The sequence below is a fragment of the Phaenicophaeus curvirostris genome, chromosome Z (assembly GCF_032191515.1).
Source record: "Phaenicophaeus curvirostris isolate KB17595 chromosome Z, BPBGC_Pcur_1.0, whole genome shotgun sequence".
Classification (NCBI taxonomy): Eukaryota; Metazoa; Chordata; class Aves; order Cuculiformes; family Cuculidae; genus Phaenicophaeus; species Phaenicophaeus curvirostris.
In genome coordinates, this window is record NC_091431.1 from 75,337,343 (window position 1) to 75,349,384 (window position 12,042).

Here is a 12,042-nt window from a genome sequence, read left to right on the forward strand (position 1 = left end):
TTTCATGTATATGCTCCATCTTTTCCAGTCTTAACTGGTAATCCAACATACTTTTGTGTGCTGCATACCTATAGATGTCATTTAGAGACACAAGAACAGCTTCCCCGCGGAAGATACAGTACAAATCCATTTTTTCCAGTGTCTTTTTTCCCCTAAACCTGTGCTCAGAACAAAAAACTTCAGAACTGAAAGTGTGAATGTACCGCTGTTGAAAAATATACAGTAATATACCCCTGGGAAGTGCCTCACTGACTCTAACTCTTTAATAGCTGAAGCCTTAAAGACTTCAATAAGTGTGAAAACTACATCAATCTTTATACACAGAGCAAGAAATAGATGTGGATCTTACTCAGGCAACTGAGCTGTAGATCTTGTTCAGGTCTGAGTAGATCCAGGAGCAGCTGCCCCTTGGGCTGCATCACTCTGGGGTTTGTGAATGTCGCGTGGAGCCAAGGAAAGGGCAGCATGAGTTTTTTTAAATCAGGGAAGGTCATGGACTTTTGAAGCCCGGAGAAAAGAGTGTGAGAATTTATGGAGAATTTGTTTTTTTTTTGCTAAGGGGCATGGTTTAGTGTTTGATAGGAATGGTTGGACTCAATGATTCGGTGGGTCTCTTCCAACCTGGTTATTCTATGATTCTATGATTCTATGGTCCTGATAGATGATTCTTAAGTGGCAAAAGCCCCTGCTCCACACATCTGTCCTGCTTTAGGGGCTGCAAGGGAGGAAGGTAAAGTGACAGTTTTTTAGGATTTGTTTCATAGAATCGTGGAATCATCAAGGTTGGAAAAGACCTCTGAGATCATCCAGTCCAACCATCAGCCCAACACCACTGTGCCTACTAAACAATGACCCAAACCAGCACTTCTACATGGTTTTTGAGCCCCTCCAAGGGTGGAGACTCCACCACTTCCCTGAGCAGCCTCTTCCAGTGTTTCACTACTCTTCAGTAAATTCATTTTTCCTAACATCCAATCTAACCCTCCTCCGGTGCAAATTTAGGCCATTTCCTCTTATCCTGTCACTTGTTACTTGGGAGAAGAGAGTAGCACCCACCACACCACAACCTCCTTTCTGGGAGGTGCTGACAGTGATGAGGTCTCCCCTCAGCCTCCTCTTCTCAGGCTAAACAGCCCCAGGTCCCTCAGCCTCTCCCAGAACCCCTGGGCTCCAGCCCCTTCCCCAGCTCTGTTCCCCTTCTCTTGATGTGCTCCAGCCCCTCAATGTCTTTCTTGGAGTGAGGGACCCAAAACAGAACCCAGAATTGGAGGTGCAGCCTCATCAATGCCAAGTGCAGTGGTCGATCCCTTCCCTGCTCCTGCTGGCCACACCGTGGCTGATCCAAGCCAGGATGCTGCTGGTCATCTTGGCCACCTGGGCCACTGCTGGCTCATGTTCAGCTGCTGTCAACCAACACTCCTAGGTTCTTCTCTGCCAGGCAGCCTTCTAGTCACTCTTCCCCTAGAGCAACATGAGTCGGTGAAATCAGTGATAAAATAAGGATAATTGGAGTCATGTTTGAAATTCAGATCTTTCTCAGACTCTTCTTTAATGAGATTCATATTTATGGTTATGATTTTAGTAACCACCCAAACTCAGGTGTAAAGAGCTGCAAGATAAACATTTGTGGCATTTTCAGTTTACCCTGAAATTTATGATTTTAGATTGTTTATTTTGCAAATGGGTGGTTTGATTTTTTTAACTGCTCCACTCATCTCTGGTCCTGATGTGGATCCTGGCATGCAGTGCTGGGAAGGACAAGCTGCACCATAAGAATGGTGTAGGTAACCACTTTGCTTTGAAGGTCCTGATTTACCAAAGCCGAGGAAAGTGATAAATGACTTCCCCTTGGAAGAAAACATAAACAAAAAGAGTAAATCAATCCTTGTTGTTCTTTAAGGGGAATCTACAGGCTTGCTAAAATGTGCTTCTAGAACGAGGGAGGGACACAATTTTCTCTACTGATGGTAAAGACTGTAATTAGAAATAAAAAAGTGCCATTCAGAGCATGAAAAGGAATTGGAAATAACACTCTCTTTAATGAGAAGATATAAGCTGAATTGATGGATAAGAAAAGTTTTCATTACGGAAAATACTCCCCCTGGGATGGCAAAACCCACTATGGAGCTTCTATTGATTGTCCTGAGAAGACATTCCAGAGCCAACAAAGGTGACCAGGGGATTGTCAACATGATGCCAACAACGACCTTCCAGTCTCTGTGCTGCATTTTGAAAGAACCAAGGTGATTTCTTGCATTGCATGAGGATGGCAGGGAAATTTCCAACCCATTAGCAATTGTGAAGGATATTAAATGCCAGCGAGCAGGGTCAGATGTGTCCAAATCTGCAGGGCTGATCTATTTGACTAGGGTAGTAGAGTTGATTTGGTGTCCAGTGCTGATGCCCTGAACATCCCCTAAGGACATGAGGAGTGTTGCTGTGCAAGTGAAGGCAGGGCAGGCAGGAGGCTTCGGGGGAGCATCGGTTGGGCTGCCTGGCAATTTCTGGGTGAAAGAATGGAAAAGGTGACATCAGATATGATAGATTAAGAATTAAAGCACAGGAGTGTAATTAATGCCAGTCAAAATGGTTTTATGGAAAATAGATCTTGTCAAAGAAATGTGATTTCATTCTTTGATGAGATAACACATTTGGTTGATAAAAGTGACTGTGTTGAGGTAATAGACTCCTCTAAAGCGGTTAGAGCAGCGCGGGCTGACACTCTGATTAACATTTATCGTGGTAAGCTATCAATAACGAGCACATTAAATGGATGGAGGGCTGGCTAACTGACAGGTCTCCGAGAAGGGCTGTCAGGGGGAAATCAGCAGCAAATGGTGATATTTCCAGGGGGATTGCTTTGCCAAAGTCATTGCTGCAGGCACCTGTGCATGGTGTAACGGGTGGCACCGTGATTTTTAACTGAACCTCCACTGCTGCCCTGCAAACAGCAGTTTGTGTAGTTTTATGTTATTGTTGTGGTGTAATTACCAAGTGGCTGAAGGGAGGGACAGCATCCCAATTTTAGCAGCTTCCTCAACATCTGGAAGATCACTGATGAGGGGATTTTTTTTCAGTTTTTGTATGTAAGGTGCAAAACCGAGAGCAGATCTCGGAAGGGATATTTAATTGGTAACTTCTTTTTAAGCACCTACTTCTTGGTATCCTTCATGGGTGACGTTCTATAACTCTTCCAAAGAATGAACTGATGAAAGAAACTGGAGCAAGAGCATACCAAGGACAAAGCCAGAATCCAGATTTTAATGAAGCAAACATGACCTTTTGCTGAGGCAAACTCACCCTGAGTTCGTCACAAAACTGATTAAAGCCTATACAGCTATTCAGTACGGTGTTTAATTATAGCTGAGCCTGTGAGCCCCCTTGGAGTTAAGGATTTTCAGGATTTCTAATAAAATTTCCCTTTTCTTTTTAGATTTTCGGAGGCTTATAACTTATTTATAATGAAATGCGCTTCAGGCTGAAGCTAACTGATGCAAAATGATAACATGGTTAGTGCCCACCTGAGAGTGAATTTTTTGGGGGGACATCTGAACAAAATCCCTGCAGTTCTTTTTTTGTTTTCTTTGATTTTTTTTTTTGTAGCATAGGAGACACAAGGGATAATTTTCTTATTTGTAAAACTTTTCCAATCACCTTTCCTCTGCCTGATGCCAAAGCACAGTGAGCATCAGAGAGGTATAGTGAATCGTAGGTTTATATAATCATCAAGGTTGGAAAAGACCTCTCAGCTCATCCAGTCCAACTGTGAGCCCATCCCCACCGTGCCTGATGAACCACGTCCCAAAGTGCCACGGCTACAGGTTTTTGAGCCCCTCCAGGGATGGAGACTCCACCACTGCCCTGGGCAGCCCCTGCTAGGGCTTCACCACTTTTCTGGTAAAGAATTCTTTCCTAATATCCACTATAAATCTCCCCTGGTGCAACTTGAGGCCATTAGAGGTTGACACCTGGGAGCTTCTGAGGGCAAAAGCTCTTTTTGTTGCCAGAAATGGGGTAGAGGTGTAAATGCTCCTTGTCTTTTCAGGCATGAAGGTGAACATTTGTAAAAGATCAAGGCAGCCCTCCCAATCCCAGCTGGGGAACCTTTTGAAGCTCTTTCCCTCTTTGCCTTTGGGCTGTGGCAGGGGAGAGAGGTAGGAAGGAGGTGGCAGCAGCTTTGAGAGGAGGCAGAACAAAGCGTAATAAAATTATTTTAGAACCTGTTCCTATTTCCTCATTTATCCTGAGCTGGAGTTGCAGGATCTGGACCTTAATCCTACTTGACTTCAAGTATATTGAAATAAGGTCAAGACAACAGCCCCTTTTTAATTAAAAAGGGCTTGCACATTTTTGCTCTAGCGTTATTTATTTGTTAAATGAGTTTGCTGTGATTAACGTGCACACGGGGAGAGGGGCAAAGCTCTCTCTTTGCTCTCAGAACCAATAAATCTTATGCAAAAATGCATTGATTGCCTCCACCACCAAATTGCAGGCCCCAGTTATTGCAGTGAGAATGGGTGTAATTGTGGACGTTAAACACTGTCTCCTTGCTCACTCAGTAGAATTGGCCACAATATAGCTGATCCACATCTTTTCATCCTCAATATGCTGATTTTATTATGTATGTGTGGTTATAAGCATTTTCCCCATGGAAACTAGTCAAGAGCATTAAAGCAGAGCATTAAAACCCAAGAAGTTTGATTTTTCTGTTGTTGCTGTGCTCAATTCACAACAGAGGGCAGTGATGATAATAATAACATATTTGTGGGAAAAAGAATCATAGAATCATAGAATCACAGGGTTGGAAAAGACCCACAAGATTATCAAGTCCAACCATTCCCATCAATCACTAAACCATGTCCCTCAGCACCTCATCCACCCGTCCCTTAAAACCTTCCAGGGAAGGTGAATCAACCACCTCCCTGGGCAGCCTCTGCCAGGGACCAATCACCCTTTCTGTGAAAAATTTTTTCCTAATGTCCAGCCTGAATCTCCCCTGGTGGAGCTTGAGGTCATTCCCTCTCGTCCTGTCCCCTGTCACTTGGGAGAAGAGCCCAGCTCCCTCCTCTCCACAACCTCCTCTCAGGGAGTTGGAGAGAGCAATGAGGTCTCCCCTCAGCCTCCTCTTCTCCAGGCTAAACACCCCCAGCTCTCTCAGACGCTCCTCATAAGGCCTGTTCTCCAGCCCCCTCACCAGCTTCGTTGCTCTTCTCTGGACTCGCTCCAGAGCCTCAACATCCTTCTTGTGGGGAGGGGCCCAGAACTGAACAAGGCAAATCTCTCCTATCTAGTGTGGAGGTGAGAGCTTCAAATGCCTTCTTCTTCTTCCAGGACCAATACCTGGGAGGCTGCAGATGAGAAAAGCTGGTCAACTTTTGTCCCAGGTGAATAAGGGAAGGATTCTCCTGCTTAAATACAATAGGATTAGGTCATGCTCCTAGGTCTGAGCAATCCCAAGCTCAGTCACTGTGGCTCAGCAGAGAACGGATTGAGAGCAGCCCTGAAGAGAACGGCGTGGTGGTGCCAGTGGGTGGGAAGGTTAACATGAGCCAGCAATGTGTGCTCACAGCCCAGAAAACCAACCTTATCCGGGGCTGCATCCAAAGTAGTGGAACCAGCAGGGTGAGGGAGGGGATTCTGCCCCTCTGACCCGCTCTGGTGAGACCCCACCTGGGATTCTGTGTCCAGTTCTGGAGACCTCAGCACAGGAAGGACATGGAGCTGTCAGAGTGAGTGCAGAGGAGGCCACAGAGATGATGTGAGGGCTGGAGCCCCTCTGCTCTGAGGCCAGGCTGAGAGAGTTGGGGTTGTTCATCCTGGAGAGCAGAAGGCTCCAGGGAGACCTTAGAGCAGCTTTCAGTGCTGAAAGATGCTCCAGGAAAGCTGGGGAGTGGGGCTGGATCAGGGAGTGCAGGGATAGGATGAGAGGGAATGAGTTTAAGCAAGAACACCACCCTGGAGGGGTTCAAGGCCAGGTTGGATGGAGATTGGAGCCCCTGATGCAGTGAGAGGTGTCTCTGCCCATGGCAGGGGTGGAACTGGATGGGCTTTAAGGACCCTTCTGACCCAAATCATTCTGTGATTCTATGAAAAGGCAGTAAAAGAGATGGTGAGAATTTGAAGAGGTGTTCAGGGTAATTTGGTGATGCATGGAAGTGGTGAAATAAGTCCTAGCAGTCCTGCTAAGGGCTGAAGCATTCTCCAATGCCTGTTTTTATCCAAAATGCTTTGCTTTGTGCTGTAGGATTTTTCACTTAGCAGTAGATTCAGAAGGGAAAAAAAAGCACGCTTTAGCATATTTTTTTTTACAGCTGTAAGCACAGAAGTGAAAAGGATCAAAAGAAATAATTTATCATCTTCTTGCATGCTTACAAAAATAAATGCACTTCCAAGTTGTGGAGACTTTTCCCAAGATCCTCTGCATCACAGACTATTTATAAAGGCTCAGCACTACTTACTTTCTGTGGAAGTTTGAATTTTTCACTTCAACAGCAGCTTCTATCTGTGGATCTCCAAAAGCTTATGTAAATAGCAATGGGTGATGGTTCCCACTGCTGCTGCGGAGTATTAGCTCCCTTTTAGATAGCATGAGACAGGTATAGAAATACGATGTAGCTTACTGCAAGTCATGTCTGGACTATAAATAGCCTTATACACTACTGTCTACTGGCTGTGATGTGATGAGGGCTTAAAAATACCTGCTCTGGACTGATTTTGCATCCTGGAAATTTGCTGTTGGGAACTACATCTTGGGCCATTAGCCATGGTGGGTCTCCCACATGGTAGGTCTCACGTGCATTTGTTTATAAACTGCTTTAAAAAGCTGTTCCAGCGCATTTTTCCAATTGCAAAGAGACCAGAGGTGGTAAAATCCATGGCACAGACTGCTTACAAACTGTGTCCCCAGTGTGGTGGGTATCAAGGTCTGGCATCATGCCTTGTACTGGAGCATCCCTGCTCCATGGGCCAGGCACATGGCAGTGTGAAAGCGAGCCTGCTAATTACCTTCAGACAATATAGTTAATTGATGTTAAATGCATCCGTGGTGTTAGGTTCCGGGGGATGGTCATGTTTCATTACACAGGGGAATTCATTTGACTTCATTAGAGTGCTAAGAGAACAAGCCTTCTCCTCCCATGGTGATTGTGTTGAAGTTGAAGTTTTGTTACGTTGAAGTTGAAGTTGTGTTGTGTTGAAGTTGAGGAATACTGCAGATAACATGATGTAAACCACGTTCAGCTTCCACAAGCCCACCTCACGACAGGAGAGAAATGCTCCAAGGAGACAGACCACACAGTTATCTAATCTTTAGCAATTAAGTGGATACTCAGCAATTCTGTAGTGGTTTCCTTCTAATCTTGCCAGGATGAGAAGATAACACCTAAACCTCAGGCCTGGAAATCCTGGATATAAACTGGAGAAGTGTTACAGCTGTGTGGAAGGTGTTGGGGGTGGGTCCAGGAGGCTGCTGATAGCTGAAAGGAGATTTGAAGCTGCTACATGATTCAGGCAGCTGTGAGCTAAGAGCCTTTATTTGAGTGTATTGCTGGGGAAAGAAAGAAAGCAAAACCCACATCATCCTGTGGACCTTTATACGTGCTTCTGTGTGATCCATTGTAACACAGAGTTAAGCCTGGTGAAGACAGCATCACCCTTACATGGAAAATGAAAATTGCTTTGTGGAGTTTTCTATTGAAATTCTCACTTTGGATACTCCCACTCACAGCAAATCTGGTTTTGTAAGACCAGTCTCTAAAATTTCGTAAGGTTTCAGCAGGAAAGAATATGAGGAATCACACATTCGTGGAAGAACATTCTCCACGTGAAATATTTATTTATTTATTTAATTTTTGAAACCTTGGAAATTTCATAGGCAACAGTATGAAAATTTCCATTTTCTTAGAATCATAGAATAGTTTGTGTTGGAAAGAACTTTAAAGATCATCCAGTTCCAACCCCCCTGCAATGGGAAAGGACACCTCCTGCTGGATCAGGGGCTCCAAGCCCCATCCAACCTGGCCTGGACACCTCCAGGGATGGGGCAGCCGTAGCTTCTCTGCGCAACCTGTTCCAGGGTCTCACCATCCTCACAGTGAAGAAATTCCTTCTTATGTATAGTCTAAATCTGCCCCTTTCCAGTTTATACCCTTGTCCTATCACTACAAACCTCTGTGAACGGTCCCTCCCCAGCTTTCCTTGGCCCCTTTCAAGTACTGAAACTACTGCAGGTATTTTCTTCCCAAAGCCACGTTCTACCTAAAAGATGACACAAAATATTAGTTTCCTCAGCTGTAAAGGGAATTTTTATCCCTTCAACAGCAGCCAGGGCCTTATTATGTACAATATCGTGTAAACCAAACAAAACCCAGTCAATCTCATTTAGGAATAAATAGCCCTTTAACATGGTGATTCTCCATCCATCTCTTGGATGCTTAAGCCGAGGCAAGATGCCTTTCGGATATGGCCTTTCTCTGGACTAGCCCCATTGTTTCTCCAGGTCCCTGTGGTGGTGGACATCTCCCACGGCCCTGGGTGTGGTCAGTGAATATTCCATGGAATGTCTTCCCTGATAGTGAAATGAGTGAGAAATAGGATCTCACTGGACTGCAGAAGTTGAAGAGTGGTGAAGATCAACTCTGAACCCCACAGAATATGAAGAAGCTTCTCCTGCTGGGATGCTGCCAGGGTAGTTATACCCTGGTGTGGAACTGATAGAATCATAGAATCACCAGTTTGGAAAAGACCCATCGGATCATCGAGTCCAACCATTCCTATCAAACACTAACCCATGTCCCTCAGCACCTCATCCACCCGTGCCTTAAACCCCTCCAGGGAAGGTGACTCAACCCCCTCCCTGGGCAGCCTCTGCCAGTGCCCAATGACCCTTTCCATGAAAATTTTTTCTGAATGTTCAGCCTAAACCTCCCCTGTTGGACCCTGAGGCCATTCCCTCTTATCCCATCCCCTGTCACTTGGGAGAAGAGGCCACACATGGCCCTTTGCAGTCCATAATAACAAGCACTTTCTCTCTTTTCGAAGCAATACAAAGCGCTATTAACCAGCCATGGGCTGGAATGACCACCTGGAGCATGAACACAGAGCCTGAAGTCTTATGCAGCCTGGCATGACTCCTGTGCTCTCAGAATGGACAAATCAATCCAAATAACACAAATAACTTCGTTTACACCCAGCAAATTCTGTTCGGTTCTACTGGAGGCTGAGCTGGGGTTGATATGCAGTTGTACCCTGGCTTCTCGTGCTCTTTTTGAGTCAGCCCGTGGCCTCAGACTGCCTTAAGCAGGCAGCAGCAGGTCCATGCTCTGCTCCCGGGTACCACCACGAGAGCTGGGACTCATCACCGCATGTGCCATGTAATCAGACTTATTGGCAAGTGCTGTCAAATGGTAATTATTGCAATTTGCATAAATATAGGTGAGCTCCACTGCCACAGCTGCTCCCTCTGAGCCTGGGTTGCAGTGTGCCTTCATCTGTGCTGAATGGCAATTTTGGGGGATGGACAGAGGGATAAAGGGATGCAGGAGGAGGCTGTGGGGCTGTCTCACATCATTCTTTGCTTGTTCAGGAAGGCACTATGCCCCTTGCCCTTCCAAGATGCCCCTTTGGGGATGAATAACTGAGCAATGGAAAAGGACATACCCAGCTTCTGCACTCCCTTGACTGATCAGATTTGGGTTTCTCCACCTCTTTCCTCTTGTAGGTTACTTACCTGTGCCCAGATGTGCAGTGCAATGCAAACAGCTGGTGAGATTTGCACAGTGTCAGTATGGTCATTTAATAAACCAGCAGCATTTCATTACCTACTCGACCCTTAACAGGCTCTTAAATCAACATCCTTATCCAATTTTAACCCCATTTGCACGCACTCTTGGTGTCAGCCCCTTGCTGGGTCGTTGCTCAGGCATGATGTTAAGATTCTTGAGCAAAGACAGCAAGATTTTTTCTGTTCTTGCTGTAATTGGGAGCTTTTTCTTTTGCTGCACAGAAATCTGTTATTGGCTGATGGTGACAGCGGAACCAGATGTTATAAATGCGTGCAATTCTTTGCTTTATTTGATTTGGACAAGAAGGGGGAGGTTAAAAAAATATTTTAAGTTTTCAAATGAAAAGGATGGGAACCGACAATTCATTGAGTTTTGACAGAGCACTCCATCATATGCTCCTCTTCCAGGAACAAAAGTGAATTTGCAAAAAAATAAAGACAATGGAATGGGAGGTACAAGTTTTTCCAAAGGGAAACATTTCTCTATAGTTTTAACAAATGTGAAGAATGAGTGCAAATACACAGAGACATCCCTGCTGAACTTTCTCTGAGACAAAGCTGTTCCTCTCTGTCTTCCCAAATGAATGAGAGGGCGAGGACGTGTGTGGGCACTCTCCTCCCCATCCTCCACCTCACCAGCTGTTGGTACCTCACAGTCAATTCTCCTTTGGAAATAATTACTGTCAGTAGTGACTTTGGAGAGATCTGAGGTTATGCTTCCCATAATAATGAAGGAGAGGAAGGCAGTTCCTGGTGAAATCCTTTCCTGGTGATGCAATGGATTTGTTATAATATAAAATGATGAGGCTTTGAGGAACCTGATCGAGTGGGAGGTGTCCATGCTCACGGCAGGGAGGTGGAATTGGTTGGGCTTTAAGGTCTTTTCTGACCCAAACCATTCTACGATTCTGCAAGTCTATGATTCTATACTTATACATATGCAGCCACGAGTAGGTACATTTTGAGTGTTTTCTTGGTGCATAAATACCCTGGCTACATTAGGAAAGTAGCAAGAAGGCTTCCAAAGGTCAGGCTTTTCAAAAAAACCCCTGAAAATAATGATTTTTGCTTTGGCACAGTTTCTTCTTGCTCTCTCTTCTGCAGCAAGTGGCAGATGGAGGGAGCATGTTGTATGTAGCCCCCATCTATTAGCCCCTTTCCAAGCAGTCTATGGGAGAAATGAGTTGTTATTAAAGTATTTTGTGGAGACAGCACTTCAAGGTGTTTTTTACACATTCAGCAAAGTTATGCCGATAGCAAAGCTCAAGGTTTGGCATCTGAAGAGGCTGTAACATGGAACCTAACCTGTACGTCGTACTGATGGATTAAAACTGATAGGCAATTGGATTTGCAGGGTTGGAAATTGCATTTCAGTGATCATCATGACCATCCTGCTGCTCTCTAATGAGCTCAGCCTTATTGGACTCAGTGCTGGGCTTGTGCTTTCTGGAAAAGCCCCAACTTCTGCCACCACTTAGGGCAATGCTCAGGCTGAATCCTCAAAGCTGACGCTAAGCTCACCTGATTTTTGGTTTTCTAGGAAAGGTTTGCATTATATTAATTTTGCCACCAACCCATATCTGTTTTTCAAACAAAAGCATTGTATTTCCTTCCATTGGTGAGAAATTCATGACTCTGTGAAGTCTTGGCATGGCAGAAGGTGAAAGGTCTGAGGGTTTTTCTCTTTTTTTTTCTTTGAGCTCCTGGGTTTTCTCCAAGCCCATGTCGGGAAGCAGAGGTTGAGCTGTGGGAAAAGCACCCTGGAGGATTTGTGCTGGAGGCCCTGATAAGCAAAACTAGAGAATATTGCTCAGCTCAGCTTGCTGGGGTAGGTTAAGCTTAAAAATCACCATGAGCTATGTGCTGGGCATACTACAGGACATCAGAAACAAGAATTTCTATGAGAGGCACGGTGAAGTTTGGTCTCTCTGTAGGCTATAGATGCACAAACATTTTTAAAAGAATCAGAAGCCACGAGGATTTTTCACAGCTTGTAACTAGGATAGCTGTTCATTCCTTAAAAACACCCCAACTTACATGGCAATATAATATACACTAATAACTCTGTTTTCATTTAAACTCCAGCATCTATCTCTCTGTTGCCTGGTCCTCAGGGCTGGGGAAGGCTCTGTCCTTCCTCCCAGCCCTCCCTGGGGATGTGGGCTGCTGTCCAGATGGACAGACTCCATGGTATAAAATATTCACAAATTACTCAGCAGCTAAAAATAATGAAGTACCTATTTTTAATGCTTTAGGGCTTT